Source organism: Astyanax mexicanus, chromosome 4 (assembly GCF_023375975.1).
Source record: "Astyanax mexicanus isolate ESR-SI-001 chromosome 4, AstMex3_surface, whole genome shotgun sequence".
Taxonomy (NCBI): domain Eukaryota; kingdom Metazoa; phylum Chordata; class Actinopteri; order Characiformes; family Acestrorhamphidae; genus Astyanax; species Astyanax mexicanus.
Window position 1 is genome coordinate 47,379,221 of NC_064411.1, and position 19,812 is coordinate 47,399,032.

Sequence of the window (19,812 nt, forward strand, 5' to 3'; positions counted from 1 at the left end):
ACAGCTTGCTGGTGGCACGTTATTACAGCAACCTGTTTTTCTCATTGTTTTAACAAAAAGCTGCCAGGTCCTCACAGCCATGCTGGTTTTGGATTAGCTTTCAGTGTGTCAGAGAGAGAAAAGATTGGTGATGAAAGATTGAACTGTCACACTGATTCAGGATGTTAACTACTTGCCCCAGCTGGTATCTTCCAGTCCACCATGTATTACATTCACTCAATGGCCACTTCATTGCTTCCAGCTCCATCTTGCTGGAGTACAGTTAGAGACTGCAGGCTTGTCTCGATGTCTTGATGCACTGTTCGTTATTGGTGTCAGTCATCCTCTAGTTACAATGATAACATGCCCATGTGAGGCCAGTATGGGTAGCCGAACTGGCAACCAGAGGCTTTTGTTCATACATTCCATCTGAGATTAAGGCTAGAAGTTGGATGCAGTAAAGACACCAGAGCCCATACTCACCTGAAACCCACCAGCCCACTTTCTACTGACATGAAATCTTTGGCTGGGTCAGTAGTTCTCAAACTGATGGTACATGAAACATTTTAAAGTAGTCAGATAACTGTTATAATAAAATAGTAATTAACTGGTATAATATGAATACTAATAAAGGAAGTATATATTGATTAAACCTATATTTTTTTAACTTTACATTAGTTTGTATTTACATTTTGTATTCAACTCTCTATGTAAGCCAGTTCTTTACTCTTGGAACTGCAAGACAATATTTAATCAACCATAAACATCAGTTTTATAGACCCTAGAATATACTCCTGAGGGACTCCGCAAAACATGCTAAACCATGGGTTCCCAAGTAATAGTCTATCTATCTATTTAGTAGACCCACTCAAGTCACACAAGTCTGTCTGATTCAAACATATACATGTACACCACACACACAGTGCCAATGCCATGTCAGTGTCTCTGCTGTGCTGATAAACTGTGTAGGTGCAGATGAACTACACACTGTAATTGAACACCTTTATTATAGGTCTATAAGGTAGACAGGGCTCATAAAGTGTCTCATGAATAGAGAGAGTGATGAAGTGGCCCGTGAGTAAGGTTGAAGGTAGGAGTTTATAATAAAGTGGCCAGTGAGAAAAGTTAAATGGGTCTCTAATGGAGAGGGCCACGGAGCAAAGTTGAAGGCAGGTGTTTTAAGTAATAGTACTAATAAAATGGCAAGTGAGTGGAGATAGAATAGGTTTCTGATAAAGTGATAAGTGAGTCGAGGAAAAAAAAGAGGTTCTAATTGAGTGACCACTGACCACTGAAGTCAGGAAGGGTTTCTGATTAAAATGACGAGTGTGGTTGGAGAGGTCAAGAGAAGAGTTGGAGGGCTATCTAATGCAGTAGCAACTAAATGAAGCTAAAGGAAGTGTGAGTAAAACATGGGAATTTTATTTAATATATTTAATATAAAGTGTAATTCTGAAGGTTTGAGTAAACAAATCCTAATGAGTTCCAGTGGTTACTTATGTAATGTAAGTGGGCAGTGAGAAGAAGTATAAAGTAGGTATGTTTAATAAGGTAAGTATGAATAGATTTCTACTACTAAAAATTACTACGACCAATAAATCCCAAAATGTTAGTATTAATACTACTAATAAAATCAATACATAAGTGGAAGGTAGGGGGTTCATGATGGAATGGCCAGTGAGGTGAAGGTAGGTATTTTTTTAAAAACGGGCAAGTGAATAGGAAAAACACACAGGGGTTTCCAATAATGTGATCAGTCAGTAAAATTGAAGCTAATCGATTCCAACAAAGTGATCAGTGAGTATGAGTAAAACATATGGGCTTCTAATGGAAAGGCCAGTGAGTTAATATAAAGGTTAATGGTAGAGGCTGCTAATAAAGGGAGCAATTGGAGTAAATGAATGGGACTCTAATGATTCCTAATGAGTTGCAATGAATATGTCTAGTCAATGGAGTGGTCAGTGAGTAGAAGTAGAAAGTAGAAGTTTTAAATAAAGTAAGAAAACATAGGGTCAAATTGCTTTTACCACTAAAGTGCTATTAAAAATAATATTTTTTATTTTTTATATTATTTATAATGTGTGGAGTAGACTGTAAGGTAATGATAGAAATGCATTATAAATTAGCTATTGAGTAGAAGCAAATGAGAGGGGTTTCTAGTGAAGTGGAGAATATGGGTCAGTTTTGACCAATTGTTTAATCCCAATGCAGGATCTAGTTAACCCCTAGAACTCAATGTTTATTACTATGTTATTATTCTTCATGCAAAAACTATGAATATTGTGATTTTATTCGTATTGATTTGATTTAGTCCTTCCAGATTTCATTTTACGGTCTATATATGTTACAGTAATGTAGTTATATTAGTGAAGAACTGAGGGCTACAGGGTCTGTTGTATAAAAGCACTGTATTACTTTTGAACTGGTATGCAAATGAAACGTTATGTTCTTGTCATTCCTCAAAGTGTATCATCATGTTCATTTGCATGGTTGTGGAATTTGAATCCAGCGCAGTGCTGCTACAGCTCAGAGCGATGAACTAGTGCTTATCCAAATGTGCGTGGCGTTATTATCAGACATGCTTTAGAAACTGGGCTACAGTATGCGCTGCCATGAAGCGTGTAACTACACAAGGCCTCCCCGTACCTACAGACAATACATCATATTCTATCTGGCATGTAGCATTTGCAGGCGGGGGGTGGGGAGAGAATTGCTTAATTAATCACAGCCCTCTCGTTAGAAACCTCCTGTGATCTCTGCTCTCATTAGGCCCTTGGGTGATTAATTGAAATTAATTGAAAAGTCGGTGACATTTACCACCGTCGTCGGGCGGGTGTAGCAGGCGAGAAGCTAACACACTCTAAAGCCCCGGCTAACACTCTTTAAAGCCCTAGCTAGCACACTCTGTGCTGGGACTGAGCTATGTGGGGATAAGGCTCACACACACACACACACACACACCTCATTAACAGACATACTCTACTTTGACAAATTAAGAAAGTGTGAGACCATGGGAAATGTGTGCATGACTGAGTTAGAGAATAAATTATTGAACACATAGATAGTTCATTATACAATAATGCTTTTCTAGACATTCAAAGCTTTGCACAAACAATGTGGATTCATGCTGTTCTTAATTATTAGATCACACTGTTGTACTCTGAGTAAAGCTACATAGCGTAAAAAAATGTGTTTGTGTTTGATTGTATAGCTGGTCGGTACAAGCAGGATCAAATTGACTAAGCTATACAACCAATATGGACAGGTCAAGCCCCAAGCTGGTGTACCACCAACATCACCAAGTGACCATCAGGTCAAGCATGACCAAGCTAAGCAACCAATATGACCAAGCTTGACTGCGCTGGTTGACCAGCAAACTTGACCATCATGACCATGCTGCACCAGCATCACTAGAATCACCAGGTTGGTTAACCAACATGACCAGTATGTCCACACTGGTTGACCAACATGGCCAGAATCACCATGTTGGTTGACCAACATGACTAACCTTTAGTATGCTGGTTGACTAGCATGACCAACATCACCAAACAGATGATGACCATCAACCATCATAATCATGTTGGAACAGCATGACCAAAATCACCAAGCTGGTTGACCATTATGACCAAAATCTAATGTAACATATACTAAGCTGGTGACAAGATGGTTAACCAATTTTTGTTACCATTACCATTATTGTACCATTATATGGTGTTTTCAACCACTGGAAGACCAATTTAGACCACTTGAAAGCAGCAACCAGCAAAATCCGCTCCTAAGCATGATTTTTCAGAAGAGTTGTAGGATTCTTGGAGAGTTTCCTGTGTGTGTTCATTAGTATTATTGCTTGTTACCAGGTAAACCTGCTTTTTTATTTTGCAAAAACCCTGAAAACAATGTAAACATTGGATTGGTCCAAAAAAATGATCTTCACCATTTTTCCCATGGCTCGGTTGATTAGTTAAGAGATAAGATTAGTTAATGTAATTAGTTTTTGGTGTTCACATGTAGTGTTGCACTTGGGCTACAAGGCTAATGACTAAAGATCTTATTTCAGGTCGTAATTGAATCACTGCTGCTTCACAATGAGTAAATATCTATATTGACAGACAGGAATGGGTTATCATAAGCTTTAAACACATTAAGCAAGCATCTACTGGAATTGTCCAGAAGTATCAACATTCTGGAATAAGGCAATTAGAATTCTTTCTTCATTAACTGACACACATTTTTCAATAAGCCCGTCTCTGCATCTTTTACTTGATAGTTCTACTTTTCCTATGCCAAAGAGAGTACAGAAAGTCTGGTTGGCTGGCCTTCTGCCACATTTGCTTTCTGTTACACACTGGTTGCATTGCTTTTTAGATATTCTTTACTTAGAATTATCTTCTGCTAGAGTCAATAGAGCAAATCCAGATATAATGAGGATATGGCTAAATGTAATTAAAGATGTGAAAATTATTATTTTATCATGATTACTTTCTATTATTAGACTTTGTTTCATGTATATATTGTGCTAAATGTGTGGTGTTTGGGTGGGAAGGGATAGCAATGGGTAGATGTGGGTGGGGTGGCATGGATGTGGGTGGGGTGGGATAGCATTTAAAAGAGATAAGAAAACATTGTAAGTTTTTTGTGTTACACTCTGTTTGTTACATCTGTTATCTACAAAACGTTCAATAAAAAAAACCTTGATTACAAAAAAAAAGCAACCAGCTAGGATGATCTAAGTACTACAAGGCTTTAGCCATGTATTGTTTGAATAAGGGTATACAGGACAGCCAGCCCGCACTATCAGAAGCCTAAACCTTACTGTATAAGAACTTAACCTAAACTGTGGAGCAGTGCTGCATCATGTGGCTGAGTAAGAGTCCGAGTCTATTCTTTCCAGTGTAAAAGAATCTGGAGGCTTTCATGTTTCTTTGTCTGGTTCTTCAGACCAGTAAAAAAATCATTTGTATATAGTTATGTTTAGTTCTATTGGGATGATTTCCAGAATTGGCCCAAATGTGGTTTTGTGGGCTAGGTGCCAAGCTTATTGATTTGCTGAAAAAAAAAATCAAATAAATTGTTTATATAGAGTTGTGCAGTACCATTATCTTAATAATTGAAATTATATATAATTTATATAAATTAAAATATATATTTTACATTTGTTTCCTAAACAGGATAAACTGATAAAATGCATAACTGTTCATATATTAAATTTCAGCATCTAAATATCAGTTTTTACAGTAGTCTTTACTCTTTTTTAAGTGTATTGCTTGACATTTCTAAATCAGTGTAACTTCTTCAGCCAGCAAACACACCGGTGGGCTGTTGGCTCCCTCCACTGCTTCATATGTGTATTACAGTTGTGACAAAAGTTTGTGTGATGAAGATGATGAAGGTTAAATTAACAAAGGCATCTACACGCACTCTTCACTAGTCATCAGTGTGGTGGTGTGTGTGTGTGTTGGGTTTGTTAGGAATGTGTCAGGCACAACAGTGTTGCTGTAGTTTTTACACAGTTCAGTGTCACTGCTAGGTTAAGAATAGTCCGCAAAAAAAAAACAGCCAGCCAACAGCAGCTCTGTGGTCTGAAACTGACTGCTAATGAAAGGCTGGAGGAGGCCTAACACACACTGCTGCACTTGGCTGAATATTTCTAACATTTCACCATCATCTACAGCTCAGTCCATCACTCTCAACACTTTCTCTTCTTTTATTCTGATTCTGATACAGACTCAGACTGTATGAAATGTGTTCAATGTGTGAATGTGCTCAAAGACACACAGACACATGCAAGATATATACTAAAGAATACACTTTACAGGATCTGTAGTAAAAGCTTCTTCTTTTCTAGTCAGGTCAAGGCAAGTAGTTTTATTGTCTGCATATGTACAAGACCTACAGATGATGGAAATTACGTTACTCTCCTTCCTAAAGTTACATCAAAATAAAATTATAAAGAATAAAAGAATGAGAGGCACTAAATACAACAATACAACAAGATCAAAGATATAGACAAACGTAAGACAAGAAACACAAGACAAGGTATGGGGTCTTCAAGGGCATGTCAGTTCCTGAAAAGTTCCAGTACTGTGCTGATTCCAGTATTAAGTTCCAGTGCTGTGTTGATTGGAGGGGAGGTCAGGATGCTGAGTACCATGAATTTGCAAGGAGATCATAACATTTCAGTACTTTTCAGCAGCTTTGCTCCAAGAAAAAATATTCAAAAAAGGCTATAGAAAACTTTATTCAGCATATGGTTCTAAAAAAACTGTTCTTTCTTACTCCAAAAATGTCTTGAGATGTCCTAAAGTTCTCCACTGGTTCTATATAAAAGCAAGGGTCAGTGTTAACATTGGGAGCACTATATAGAACTGTTTTTATTTTATGCTTAGACTAAATTCCTAAAAATGGTTATGTGGACTAATACCATGGACCATGCCTTAATGACAATTCAATATAACAAGGCTTTTAAGGAAGATATAGCACCAAAAAGGATGTAGAACTATAATGTACAATCCATGTGAATAAGATTTGTGAGTAGTTAGATTTTTGTTTTTAAATAACCTTCATATGAATGTTTTATTAAGGTTTTTTAAATGCTGCCAGAGAAGAACCACTTTGGGTCCACAAAAGAACATTTAAGTAGATGTTTTTCTTTAAAGAACAACTGGTATAAATGAGGTGTGTTAGCAGAAATACTCTTTTATTATTAAAAGATCCTCTATATAATGTAAAAGCTTTCTGAAGGTTATTGGAATTATACCATAGAAGAATTTATATTCAGTGGAGAGTTTCTCTTATATACCTCATTATTCAATATACAAACCATTGAGGAACCTTGACATCCATAGAGCCGTACTCTGCTGTCGTGTCCAAGTTCTCCAGGTTGCTGTTTTTGCTATTCCTGTGTTCGTTACTTGCAAACAACACGTGAAAGCTGCCACACTAAGAAGAACCATATTTAGACTTGTTTCTGATATGGGGGCATCTACCTCCTCCTGCCCCCGCCCCTCAGGTAAAGCACTAATTACATATTCACCAGTACCCCCGCTGGAGCTGGAGCACATATTTGGATGTGGAATAGGGCTTGGCAGGGATTTTTCTGAAAGGGTTCTGGCTCTGATCCCTGTACGCCGGGGTGTGTGCGCTCGTACCTCAGCGTGACACCGTCTCTCTGATGCTCTCTCCAGCTGGATGAAGCCCACTCTGCTGGCGGACCCCTCCCCGTCCTCTCTGGCTCACGGCTTCTCTTTTAGATCACTAATGATGAGACTTGGCCTGGCTTTAGAATGAACGATAGAGCAGAGCAGAGCAGAGGAGGAGAGCAGAGGGGGAAAGAGTGCTGTAGGACAGAGTAGAGAGAGAGAGAGAAGCAAACTTAACTGGAGGAGAGAAAAAGTAAGAAGAAAGGTGAGAAATGAGTGAAGGAGCATATTGAGTACATGGAAAAGAGAAGAGAGAAAGGGAGTAAACAGATGAGAAGGGAAAAGATGAAGAATGAGATGAAAAGAAGTAAAGGAGATGAGAGAAGAAAGAATAAGAGGAGGGAATAGAAAAAGACAGAATAAAAGTAAAATGAAAAATAAGGAGAAGATAAAGGATAAAAGAATGATAGGTCATAGAGAAGAAAATAGCTGAGAGAAAATAAGAAGGGCACCACAGAAGAAAAGAAATAAAAAAAGAAGAGAGAGGATAAGAGATGAAAGGAGAAGATGTGTCAGCCCTGTTGCTGACTGTCTGCCTCCAGCTCTCGCTCTAAAGACTACATTTCCCAGTATGCACTTGCGCTACACCCTCGGATCACGTGACTGTTCCAATTGCCATTTCCTGTTCCCCCTTGTATAAATACCCCTCTGTTTCTTTTCCCCATTACCGAGTACCTATTTTCTTAGCTCTTCTCCCCTGCGTTTCTTTGGTACTTTGTATTCTTTTGTTGTAGACCTGTTTTTCAGTTTGACCTCTCTTTAGCCTAGCCCTTTGTTTCTTAGCTTTTCTTGGTTTAGTCCCTCTTGCTTTGTTTTTGGCCCTCCGGTGTATTACCTCTAGCTTGCTTTCTCTCTTTTTGCTTTTCTATTTACCATGCCTGTCCCACGTAACTCTTGTAAGTTTTACCATTTTGCTAATAAACTTTACATTAAGTACGTGCACATGTATATGCCTCGTCTGGCCTGCGTGACACGATGAAGTAAGAAAAAAAAGAGAGAGAAAAGGAAGATAAGAGGAGAAAGGAAAAAGAAACTGAAAAGATGATAGAAGAGAAAAAAAGAAAAAACTGGGATGATAGAGATAAGAAAAGAAAAGAGGAGAAAAAAAAACCTGAGAAGATGATAAAAAGAGAAGGAGAGTGTCGTCTGCAACAAGTAAATGCAGACAAACCAAGTCTCCCTAAAGCTGCGGGAGTCTCCCGCATTTCAGCAGTGGCTCCCTGATGCCTGCGAGTTACATATAATCTCCCGGAATTCAGAACGAGCGCCCCAAACGCGCACTGCACACAAACCCGCACACAGGCGACAGACTTTTTTTCTCTAATCGCGTGTGGGAAGGAGAGAGAGAAAACAGAGAGGGTTCTGATTGGCCTGTTCTCTGCAAAGAGTCTGTGAGACAGCCAGTCAGTTTTTAGCATGGGCGGGCAGTGTTTTTCCCCCTCCCGGACGGGATTTGTTCAGTGAATGAGAGAAAGCAGATCATGACGGAGGCAATATTAATAATTATTGTAATATGATATGAAATGTTTTTGATGTTGTGCAATTTTTTGTGATATTGTAACTGTCAATTTTTGTCAAATAAAGGCTTTTTTTTCGCCCCCAAAAAAAGGAAAGCAGAGGCAGGGCCTTCCAAAAAGAAAAAAGATAAAACTCATTTCACCTCTGAATACTCTAAATTAAAAAAAATAAATAAATAAATAAATTGTGGTCATACAGTCTAACATATGTAACATATTACATATAGCACACAACTTCTACTAGTGCCAAAACCAGAGACACACATGCACTGCACCAACAATGTCTGAATAAACTATTGTACTAGAGATGATCTAGCCTGTAAGTAATATGAACTGAAAGAACATACTCTCATTAAACACAGCCAACAATACTATCTGAAACAGCACTATATGTATACAACTACCTACTGAATAAGTCTGGATGACCGGCTCCCCTTTAGATGAGTTACGTTACTCAAATCCCTATTTATAAAAGTATTTTCTGAGATACTGACTTTTGGGTTTTCATTATCTGTAGGTCATAATCATTGAAATAAATCAAATATTGAAATACATCATTCTTTGTGTAATGAATCAATATAATATATAAGTTTCACTGGAAATTAATTGAATTATTAACTTATTAATGATATTCTTATTTTTTTAGTTGTATCTGTAGTGCATGATGTCTAGTTGTTTTGTGTGCAATTAACATTTTTTAATAATAAATAAGCTGAGCAAGTTGGAATGGTAGCTTAGTGGTTAGCATGTTTACCTCCCAGTGATGGGGTCTTGGGTTTAAGTCTCTGGTTGGGTGGAGTTGTTCTTCTCATGCCTGCATTGATTGCCTCTGGATTTCCTAGAATAGAATAGAATAGAATAGAATAGAATAGAATAGAATAGAATAGAATAGAATAGAATAGTACTGTGTATTTGATCAATGAAAGCGTAGAGAAAAAAGGAGAATAAAAGAAATAAGGAGAGAAGAAAAGGGGGAGAGGAGAAGGTACAATTATAAGTTCTCTTATCAGTTCTCTGGGTTCAGTGATGATGTGAAGTGTGAGCAGTGTGTACTTTATATCAACACAAGATGGCAGCATCTGACTTCTCTTTCACAGTCCAGTAGAACAGAAGCGGGTCTGTGCCACTTTCCATCGACTCAACTACAATAACATAACATACAACATAAGTATAGTTTAATTAGAGTAGCTTTCTAAACCTTTACCTGACAATACCTGTAATGATTTAAGTAGCCACAGCTATCTGCAGAATTACATTTACATTTACATTTATGGTATTTAGCAGACGCCCTTATCCAGAGCGACTTACAACAGTGCTTCAAAGTTACTTAAGATATCCAAAGCTAGTTTGTAGACTAGGATCAAGAGATACATAGAGCTTAATCATGTTAAGAACCCTAGGAACCTTTTTTTTCTTTTTCTTTTTTTTTTATTTATTTTTTTTTATTATTAGTTTAGGAACTCTTTGAAAAGATGTGTCTTCAGTCGACGTTTGAAGACCGTGAGTGACTCTGCTGTTCTGACATCCAGTGGAAGTTCATTCCACCACCTTGGTGCCAGCACAGAGAAGAGTCTGGATGTCTGTTTTCTGTGTTTTTGAGTGATGGAGGTTCGAGCCGAGCCGTACTGGAAGCTCTAAGAGCTCTTGGTGCAGATCTGGCTTTGACCATCGCCATCAGGTATGAAGGTGCTGGTCCGTTTTTTGCCTTGTAGGCCAGCGTCAGGGTTTTGAATCGGATGCGGGCGGCAACAGGAAGCCAGTTCTGAATTAAGTTCTGAATTAACTGTAGTGGTTTGGTGGCTCGCAGTGGAAGACCAGCCAGTAGAGAGTTGCAGTAGTCAAGTCTTGAGATGACAAGAGACTGCACAAGCACCTGAGTGGCATACTGAGACAGAAACGGTTGAATTCTTCGGATGTTGTACAGGAGAAATCTGCATGACCGAGTCAGATTTGCAATATGGCTCGAGAACGATAACTGGTCATCCATTACTACACCGAGGCTTCTTGCTTCTGCCGATGGAGTGACCAGTGAGTTCTCGAAAGAGATGGAGAGATTGTTGTGAGGGCTTGTAGTTCCTGGGATGAACAGAAGGTCAGTCTTGCTGGGGTTGAGTTTTAGGTGATGAGAACTCATCCACATCGAGACATCATTGAGACATGCTGAGATCTGAGTGTCGGAAGGAGGAAATGAAAGGATTAGTTGGGTGTCATCAGCATAGCAGTGGTATGAGAATCCATATCCAATTACCTTACTACCCACAGTATTGAGCTGTGGAGCAATAGAACTGTGTCCTCTTTGATGGATTGATGGAGCGCCATTCAATGCTTTTAGGTTAGGGAGGGAGAAAATAATGAAAGGAGATGAAAGAAAAAAGAATAAGAACTGAGACTAGAAGTAAAATGGAGAAAAACAAGAAGATGAGAAAAGAAGACAGAAGGAGAGAAAAGAAAAGATAAATGGATAAGATATAGAAAAAAATTGAAAATGTGAAAGAAAAATAAGAAAATAGGGCATAACAGAAGAAAAGAGAAAATTAAGAGAAGAGAGGATAAGAGATGAAATAAAAAAATGAAAAGATTTTTTTATTGCGAAGATAAGAGAAAAAAAAGGAAAACTGGGTTGATAAAAGAGTTGGGGAGTTGGACAATTGATCATCCAACATCCTGCATTTTGACTTCACTAATGTTCTTGATCAGATCTTCACAACAGTGCTCCAAAATCTAGTAAAAAGAAAATTCCTGGACAGTAGCGACAGTTTCTTCAACAACCCTTTTTTTCTACACTTGATTTCAGAAGAAACCACAAATAAGTTGGTGTTCCATCACTTTTGTCCATATAGGGAGGGGTCTTCTTATATTATATGATTTTTTTTGTAATTAATTTTGAAAGTTAAGAAGCAGCATCACAGCTATAATTCTACAAATGTGCAAATCTGGATGAATAAGCCACAGATAACTTCGCATGCAGAATGACAGCTAACCTACTGGGAGTGTTTCTGCTCTCACTCTCTCTCTACATGAGCCCTAACTCAGCCCCAGCGTGAGACGCCTCCCTCCGCTGCTTCCTTGTCTTTCATTCCTCCTCCCTCTCTCTGTTCTTTCCTGTGGAAGGATGGTTTAAAATCGCAGACTTGTGCCTCATCCTCGATCAATCATCCAGCAAACCCAACAAAAGGACAATGAATCTATACTGTCCAGAATTATTGACATGGAAGGTGAACAAAAAGAGCAACAAAAAAGTGTGAGAAATGTATTTTTTGTTTTTCTGCTTGATCTCACATTAAAAATATTAGAGATAACATTTCAAGTCCAATTATTCTGAGATATCAAATGCTTCTTAAAAGGTTATAATATGGATTCATATGTAACCTGCTAATATAGTTGAGTTCCTACAAATAACAAAAGGCATGCAGAGTTTAATGCTCTAAAACTCAGGTCTTAAGAACATTCATACTTGTGATTGGTTGAGAAAGATTTTAACCATTTGGGAAAACAAGTGTATTTGGACACCTGCAGAATTATTGTTTTATATTACCTTCTACAAGGCTATTTTAACCCTGTAGATCCTGTTACTCACAGTTCATCACTAAAATAACTACATTACTGTGACATATAACAGAACAAAACAAATTTTATAGGACCTAAAATAGAACCTGGTGGGACTCCACAAGATTAAAAAAACATAACATAATCATATAAATTAAAAATATTAATTATTCCACCAATAGGGGGCCATTTGCTTGTTGTAAGTCTTCCAAATTAAACTTAATTTTTCTTTAATCTTTTTTTCAACTCTGTATTTAATAATATAACTATTCAAAACATGTTGTGTTCCAACTCAGGCAGCTTTACTTAATTTTTACAAGCTTTCTAATCCGAATATGGTTACATTTTTTACACAGTCCTGTTACCAAATTCATGTGACATTTAAAAAGCATGTTTAAAAGCAAGTCCACTAATACCTTAGATTTTCTCTGAAGAAAGTGTTTATTTTGCATGTTCGAATAATTGATATTTATGACCAACAAAAAAAAAAACAAACACCATATATGCATGTGCATTGTATTTTTCTAAAAGATGCAAACCTATTTTTACCTTATCTTATCTTATCTTATAACTTAAATATTATGGATTTTTTATGAAAAAATATATATTTTAAAGCATAGATGGGATTTGGAGTCACACAGCAATACTATATTATATTTCATTATATTTCATGGGAAAGTTTATAGTTAGAGTAATTAGAGTTAGATAACTAAGCCTATATTTTTAGTTTTCTAAGTAGTTTTTATTAATGTTTTAATAAATATTAATGTTTTTACTTTTGCAATTAGGTCAATGTACAAGACACTATGCAGTAATAAAATGTATTTTAAAGTTATTTTGAGTGCACATTTATTCATGTCATTTCCTGGGGACAGAAATGGCACAGATTCGGCAGAATATGCCATATAGTTAAATGGTTTGTGTTGGATTTAGCTGGTCTTAAATGGTCATTTGCTACATTTTTTTCAGTCTCAAGATGGTTGAAGACGTTGACCAGCTGGACATCCAGCAGGACTAGGCTGATAGCGCTGCTTGATCAGCTGGTCATGCTGATAGACTGGCTAAACCATCCCACTCAATCTAAAACAGACTACAGGCTAATGAGTAATGCAGCAAGTGTAATCTTTGGAACTACATCAGTAGGTTGTGAGTTCAATCCTTTTGTGCAAGCAGTATTGCCTATGGGGCAATGGGGCTCCCAGAAGCAGATAAATATTATACATTTGGCACCATGCCTAATATTAGCAGATATGAGCTTTAGGAGTATAAAACCACCAAAATGAGCACTGAGATTTGGAGCAGTGCAACCATCTCTGTGTTCTCTGGAGTTATGGGGCTCCATCCAGTACTTTTAGGAGGAGCTGTGGATTTCAGGATGAGGTAGGTGAGGTTGAGTGATGATCATCCAACATTCTGACCTCACTAATGTTCTTAATCCTTACAAAAATGCTACAAAATCTAGCAAAAATTCAGGTTCTCTGGGAAGATGGAGCTTCATCCAGTACAGTACTTTCGAGATGGGGTAGTGATCATCCAGCAGTCAGTCTTTCCTGAATAGTAGAGACAGGTACTCCAACAAACGCAGAATAAATCTCTGTGAATTATGTAATACCATTGAGTTACAAAAAAAACTGGCAAAAAACATATTAAAACATGCAGATATTTCCTGTATAATTATAAATGCATGCTGAAACCAAGCCCAATCATAAAAAATGAGCTTACACTGAGCAGTGCTGCATAATCTTTACATAACAATATCCAGGTCCACGATTACAACAAAAAAAAAAAGCTAAAATAATAACAGTGTAATACTAGGAACATAATCGGTGTGACAATATGACAGGTTGACAATATGTGCCAGATTCATTTTTTAATCATATTCACATTCCTCCACTGGTCCCCAAAGGGCAAACCTTTCCCTGTGTCAGAAGAGATTGTGTAGTGCTGTGTGCTTTACTGTCATCTCTCTTTTTCATCATGGCTTCAGTCGTCTGTGAGACGGTGGTTTATGTATGTATTTATTTATGTATTTGGTTGGTTATGAATGTTCTGCAATTCTGTATGAGAGACTCGAGAATTTATTCAGCCTTTATTTCAATTGTTTTGTAGCCTTGAGGTGCAACAGTGTTTCTCTGCTCTTATGAATACACCAGACATCCTTTTCATAATGTATATCTAGATGTAATAAAATCTTATTATTATCACACTTAAACATTAGGTAGAAAAATATACTGGGACAAATGCTTATACATCGTTTTATTTCAAATCAAAGGTAATAAAAAGGATGGTTATCCTGCTTTTGTTAGAGTAAGATTACTACTACATTCTGGGTCATTGTTGTCAGAATCCATATCAGAAACTATATTGTTGTACTTTACACAGAGACAGAACACAATATTTTGTGATGAATGGATGAATAGAAATGCTCCAAAATGACTATGAAAAAATCTCTTTACACTGACTTCCATTAAAAGTTCAAAGAATCTGTTTCTTCTTTGAAAAGTTACTTTTTTGGAGATACAGTATTTTTAATGTCAGAGTCCCCACATCAATCATAAGATCATAGGGGCAAGAATGATCCAGATTATAGTGGTAAACATGAACCAGGATTTGAACCAACAATCTTTGAAACATAGTAGTAAGCATGCTCTGTTATTTAAACCAATGGTCCTCAGATCATGATCTGGTACTTGAACCAAAAATCTTCAGATAATAATAATAATAATAATAATAATAATAATAATAATACTTTTTTTTTATGTAGCGCTTTTCTAAAACCCAAAGACGCTTACAGTCATCATTAGTGGAAACAAATAGAAACATTACACAACAAATGGTGACAGACAATCAACCTAGTATGAGAACAGGACAGCAGGGATAAGTGGTATAGCACATTAAACAGAGGGAAGGCCGTAGGCAAGAGAAAAGAGGTGAGTCTTGAGTGTAGATTTGAACAAGGAAAGAGAGGAGGATTGTTTGACCGCAGATGGGAGAGAATTCCATAGTTGAGGAGCAAGTCTGGAAAAAGCCCGATCACCAAAGCGGAGTTTAGAGGCTGGGACTTTATGAAGTCCAGCAGTAGCAGACCTAAGGGATCGAGATGGTCTGTAAGGAAGAAGGAGGTTTGACAGATAAGGAGGTGCAAGATTATTTAATGCCTTATAGGTAAGTAAGAGAATCTTGAATTGAATCCTGTATTTAACAGAGAGCCAGTGAAGATTTTGGAGAACAGGTGTAATGTGTTCATGGGTGCGAGTGTGAGTGAGTAAACGGGCAGCTGCGTTTTGTACCATCTGAAGTTTATGGATAGAGGAAGAACTAATGGCAGCGAGCAAGGAGTTACAATAGTCTAGTCTGCTGGCAATGAAAGCATGAAGCAGATAATAGTGGTGCATATTAATCAGGATTTTAACCAATGATCCTCACATCATAGCGGCAAGCATGATTCGAGAATTGAACCAACGATTATTGGATCATAATGGAAAGTATGATTTGGGATCACAGTGGCATAGTACCAGATATATTTAAATCATAGTGGCAAGCATGGTCCAGGATTTGTAGTGGCAAGCGTGATCTAGATCATAGTGGTAAGCATGATCTAGCATTTGAGCCAATAAACCTCTTATTATAATCCTGGATTTGAACCAACAGATTTGAAGCAGCAAACCTTAGATCATGGTAGTAAACCAGCGATTCTCGGATCATATTGGCAAGTATGATTTGGGATTTGAACAAACAAACCTTAGATCATAATGGTTTAGTACCAGAGATATTTGAATCGTAGTGGTAAGCATGATCCAGGATTTGAACCAGTGATCCTAGACCTAATGAACATTTCCGCCAGCTGAAGATGTCTCATTTCTGCCAGCTTCTTGTCTTTGCAGAAAAACTGGGAGAAGCATTAGGCATGAATAAATGGTGGTTCTAATTTAACACAGATTTACCTCTATATGTAACCTCTGTATTGAGGTTATGGGGTTACAGTCAATTACAACAGAGCACCCAAGTGTGACCGGCTGCTCTGTTTAAAGCACCCCAATGCAAATGCCATCACTAAGAAACCATGAATTCAAACACATAGCTGGTACTCATCTTTGTTTCCATTCCATTTTTATTTCTTGAATTTATCTATCGACAATAGATTTTTTAATAGATTTTATAGCATTGCTGTGAGGATTTTTCTATTTTAATTAGAGACAAGAGTCTTGATTAAGTTGGGATTTTGGAATGATAATCAGCACTCTACCTCATCCCAAAAGTGCTGGATGGAGCACCATCATTTCAGAGAACACAGTTCCACTGATCCCCAATCATTTACAAAGCACTGAAAACAATTTAAACAGCACTAACAAATGGCTGGTACACTATGTAGTGCACTATTTCTGTAATAAGCAGCAACTTGGGATGCCAGCAGAGACCAACTGATTAATCAAGTGGAATCAGGTGTTTTCCTGCTTGGTTGGAATGGGAACCTGTAGTAGCCTCTTGTGTCTGAGGATAAGAATGAACACCATTGTTTTCTATTGTTTAAAGATTTCTTCTACTGCTATAAATCTGATCTTCTGAAAAAGCTTTTAAGACTGATTTATGCAGATATCTGTATGTGTCTTGAATGTACATTCAGGTGGTGTGGTCAAAAACATTAAAGTTGTTAAATCTTTAATGTTAAATTGAATTTTAATCAGCAAAAAAATAACACTGTAGAATTACTGACTAACAATGCATTATATTTGAACTCTGATATCAGGATTTTCCAATCCCAACTTCAGAATCCAAGATGGCTGCACAGCACACGAGCAAAAGTAAAATCAGTACTATTACACAATTTATTATCAATTCTATTCGCATTTTTTCTGCTTCATTAAGTCAGTCACCCACACAGTACCGTCCAGCGTCTATCTGTGGAAATGCTGTCATACTGTTTAGATGTGCAAAATACTGTAAAATGCTTTGCTATGAACTGGTTTTGCTATCAACACTAACCTGGGACAATGCTAACAGTGCTAACATTGCAATTCATTTTAGAAAATCCTAATAAATGTTTGTCTAAACTCTAAAGACTTTAGCCAACTGTTTTTGGACATGTTTTAAATGTGTGTACACTTGTAGGAATGTTCAACTAGAACACCTTCAACTCGGGTGTATCGTCATTCGCATTGATGACCGACTCCTCAGGTTAATGGAACGCAGTGTGAAAGATACAATAATAATAATAATCACACGGCGGACATCTTTGCATCTTATATCCACTCAAACAAGTCTATTTGAATGGGAAGAGACCAAAATTTTCTAAACTGAACACATCGAGGGGGCTTTCCAACTAGCCTGCTGACCCTCCTTTACTCACAGCATAAGCAGCAAGCTCATTGGTTCTTTCTGTTGAATCATTGGTATTCTGTTTGAAAATAAATGTATATATGTGACTGACCCCTGGGGTTAGGGGCGTGGCCACTGTGACCCTGTAGCAGGAAGCACACAGATAACACAGACACGGGGAGTAAATGGTCATAACTTTATTCGACTTAAATACCCTCCACCACACCCAAAACAAACTTAAAGCAGCATAACGCTAGCCCAGTGGGGCTGTAGTCGCGCGTAGGTTATTAAGTCTTTGGTGTTAGGTCCGTGTGGCCTCAGCTCCCAGCTCCCCAGTCAAAGTCCTCCCCTTGAGTGAGCTGAGGCTGTGTTTTTATGCCTGTCCCAGCTGGTGGCTTAAACAGTCCTGATGCTGTTCAGCTGGGACAGACAGGGCTGGGCGTTCTGGTGTGGGGCGGACCCTCAGCTCCCCCGCCTCCTCACGCCACAATATACTGTAATGAAAGTATAGTCTGTTAATTTGCTGGACAGGACTATATGTAAAGTGTCTTGGCGCCAGACCTCTTCTGGAACGCTAGCTGCCTGAGGCCTGCAGTGATGCGGCATCAGATCAAGATGTCTTTGCACATCTCTGCACATCTCCGCCCCTCCCTGACAGCTGGCAGTAAAATCAGGGATCCGTGAGTGAATGATACATATGTTGGATTGAATTAGGCCTGAGTGGTTTGTACAGTAAAGCCGGCATTAGATTAAGAACGGCGGTGTTAATCTAGTCTCCAGTGATTTGCTTTAACTGAACGTAACGTGTGTGTGCTCTCGGCCTGCCAGTGAAGCTTAGTGCTGAAGGTTGTGTTAGCGAGGATGGACATCTGATTCACTTTGATTAATTTCATGCTGAGTGACTTCATTAGATTGACAATAATCTCCCACCCCTCTCCCTCTCACTCTCTCTTTCTCCCTTTTCCCTTATCTCCCTCTCTCTCCATTTGCTCTCCTGTCAGTCGCCTTCTCCCTGTCTGCCTTTATTCTCCTTTAGGTCACCAATCACAGTCAGAGTAAACAGCCTGATTGATTTGTCTGAGAGCGGAGTGACAGAGAGAGAGAGAGAGAAAGAGAGAGAGAGAGACACTGCATGATCAGATAAACACAGACTTGTAAACATGATTACGTGCATCCAGAAACAGCATCTTGAAATGTCAGGTCTGAATCACACACATTAAAGACGCCAGCACTAAACAGCAAGGTGCAGAGAAGATAAGGTAAAAGGACAAAAACATACAGACAGCTGATCAGTAATTCAGAGGTGGGATGGGCTGCGTTTTGTTCTCCAGTTAAGCTCAATTTTATCCTGTAGGGCTTCAATTTTAACCATTTCTTCATAGATGATGAAAAAATTATCATATCAACTTTTGTAGTCTGAGCTGCTGGAGAAAGGTAAAGTGTTACCTCAGGGTAGCCAACAGATGTGTAAATTAATAAAGTACAAATACTTAGCTACATTACTGAAGTAGAAATGTTGGTTATCAAGGGGCTCTGAGTGGTCCAGCAGACTAAGGCGCTGCCACTATGATCAGGAGATCGCTGGTTCGAATCCTTTTCATGTGGCTTGCCATCGGCTACCCGAGAGAGCACAATTGGCCTTTCTCTATCTGGGTGGATAGATGGCGCTCTTTCCCCTTATTACTCCAAAGGGTGATACCCACAGCACAAGGCGTCTGTGAGCTGATGTATCGGAAATGAGTCGCTGCGGTTTCCTCCGAGTGCACTGGGATGCTACTCGGTAATGCTGCATCAGCAGCAGTTCAAAAAGAGGTGGTGGAGGAGGCATGTGCTAGTCTTCACCTTCCATCAATAGTAATAGGGGGAGTCCTAATGAGTGGGTTGGGTATTTGGCTGTTTAAATTGAGAAAATAAAAATAAGAAATTTTGATTATACTTTACTGGAGTAATTATTTTTCAGATGACTTTTTACTTCTACTCCTTATATTTTCACACATTATCTGAACTTTCTTTTTCTTATATTTTAAAAGTAGCCTTGTTATTACTATTTCATTTTCAGCTTGTTTTAAATCTCTTCATCCAGATAGAGTGAATCTGATTGTGATTGGATGTAGAGAATTATAAACATATACCAATCTGAAACCCTGTTGGTTTATACAATCCATCACACCTGCACACGTCACGCCCACACTCAAGCAAGAACAGGTGCTGGGTAGCAAGGAGGGAAAACACATCTGAATCACATCTGAAATTAA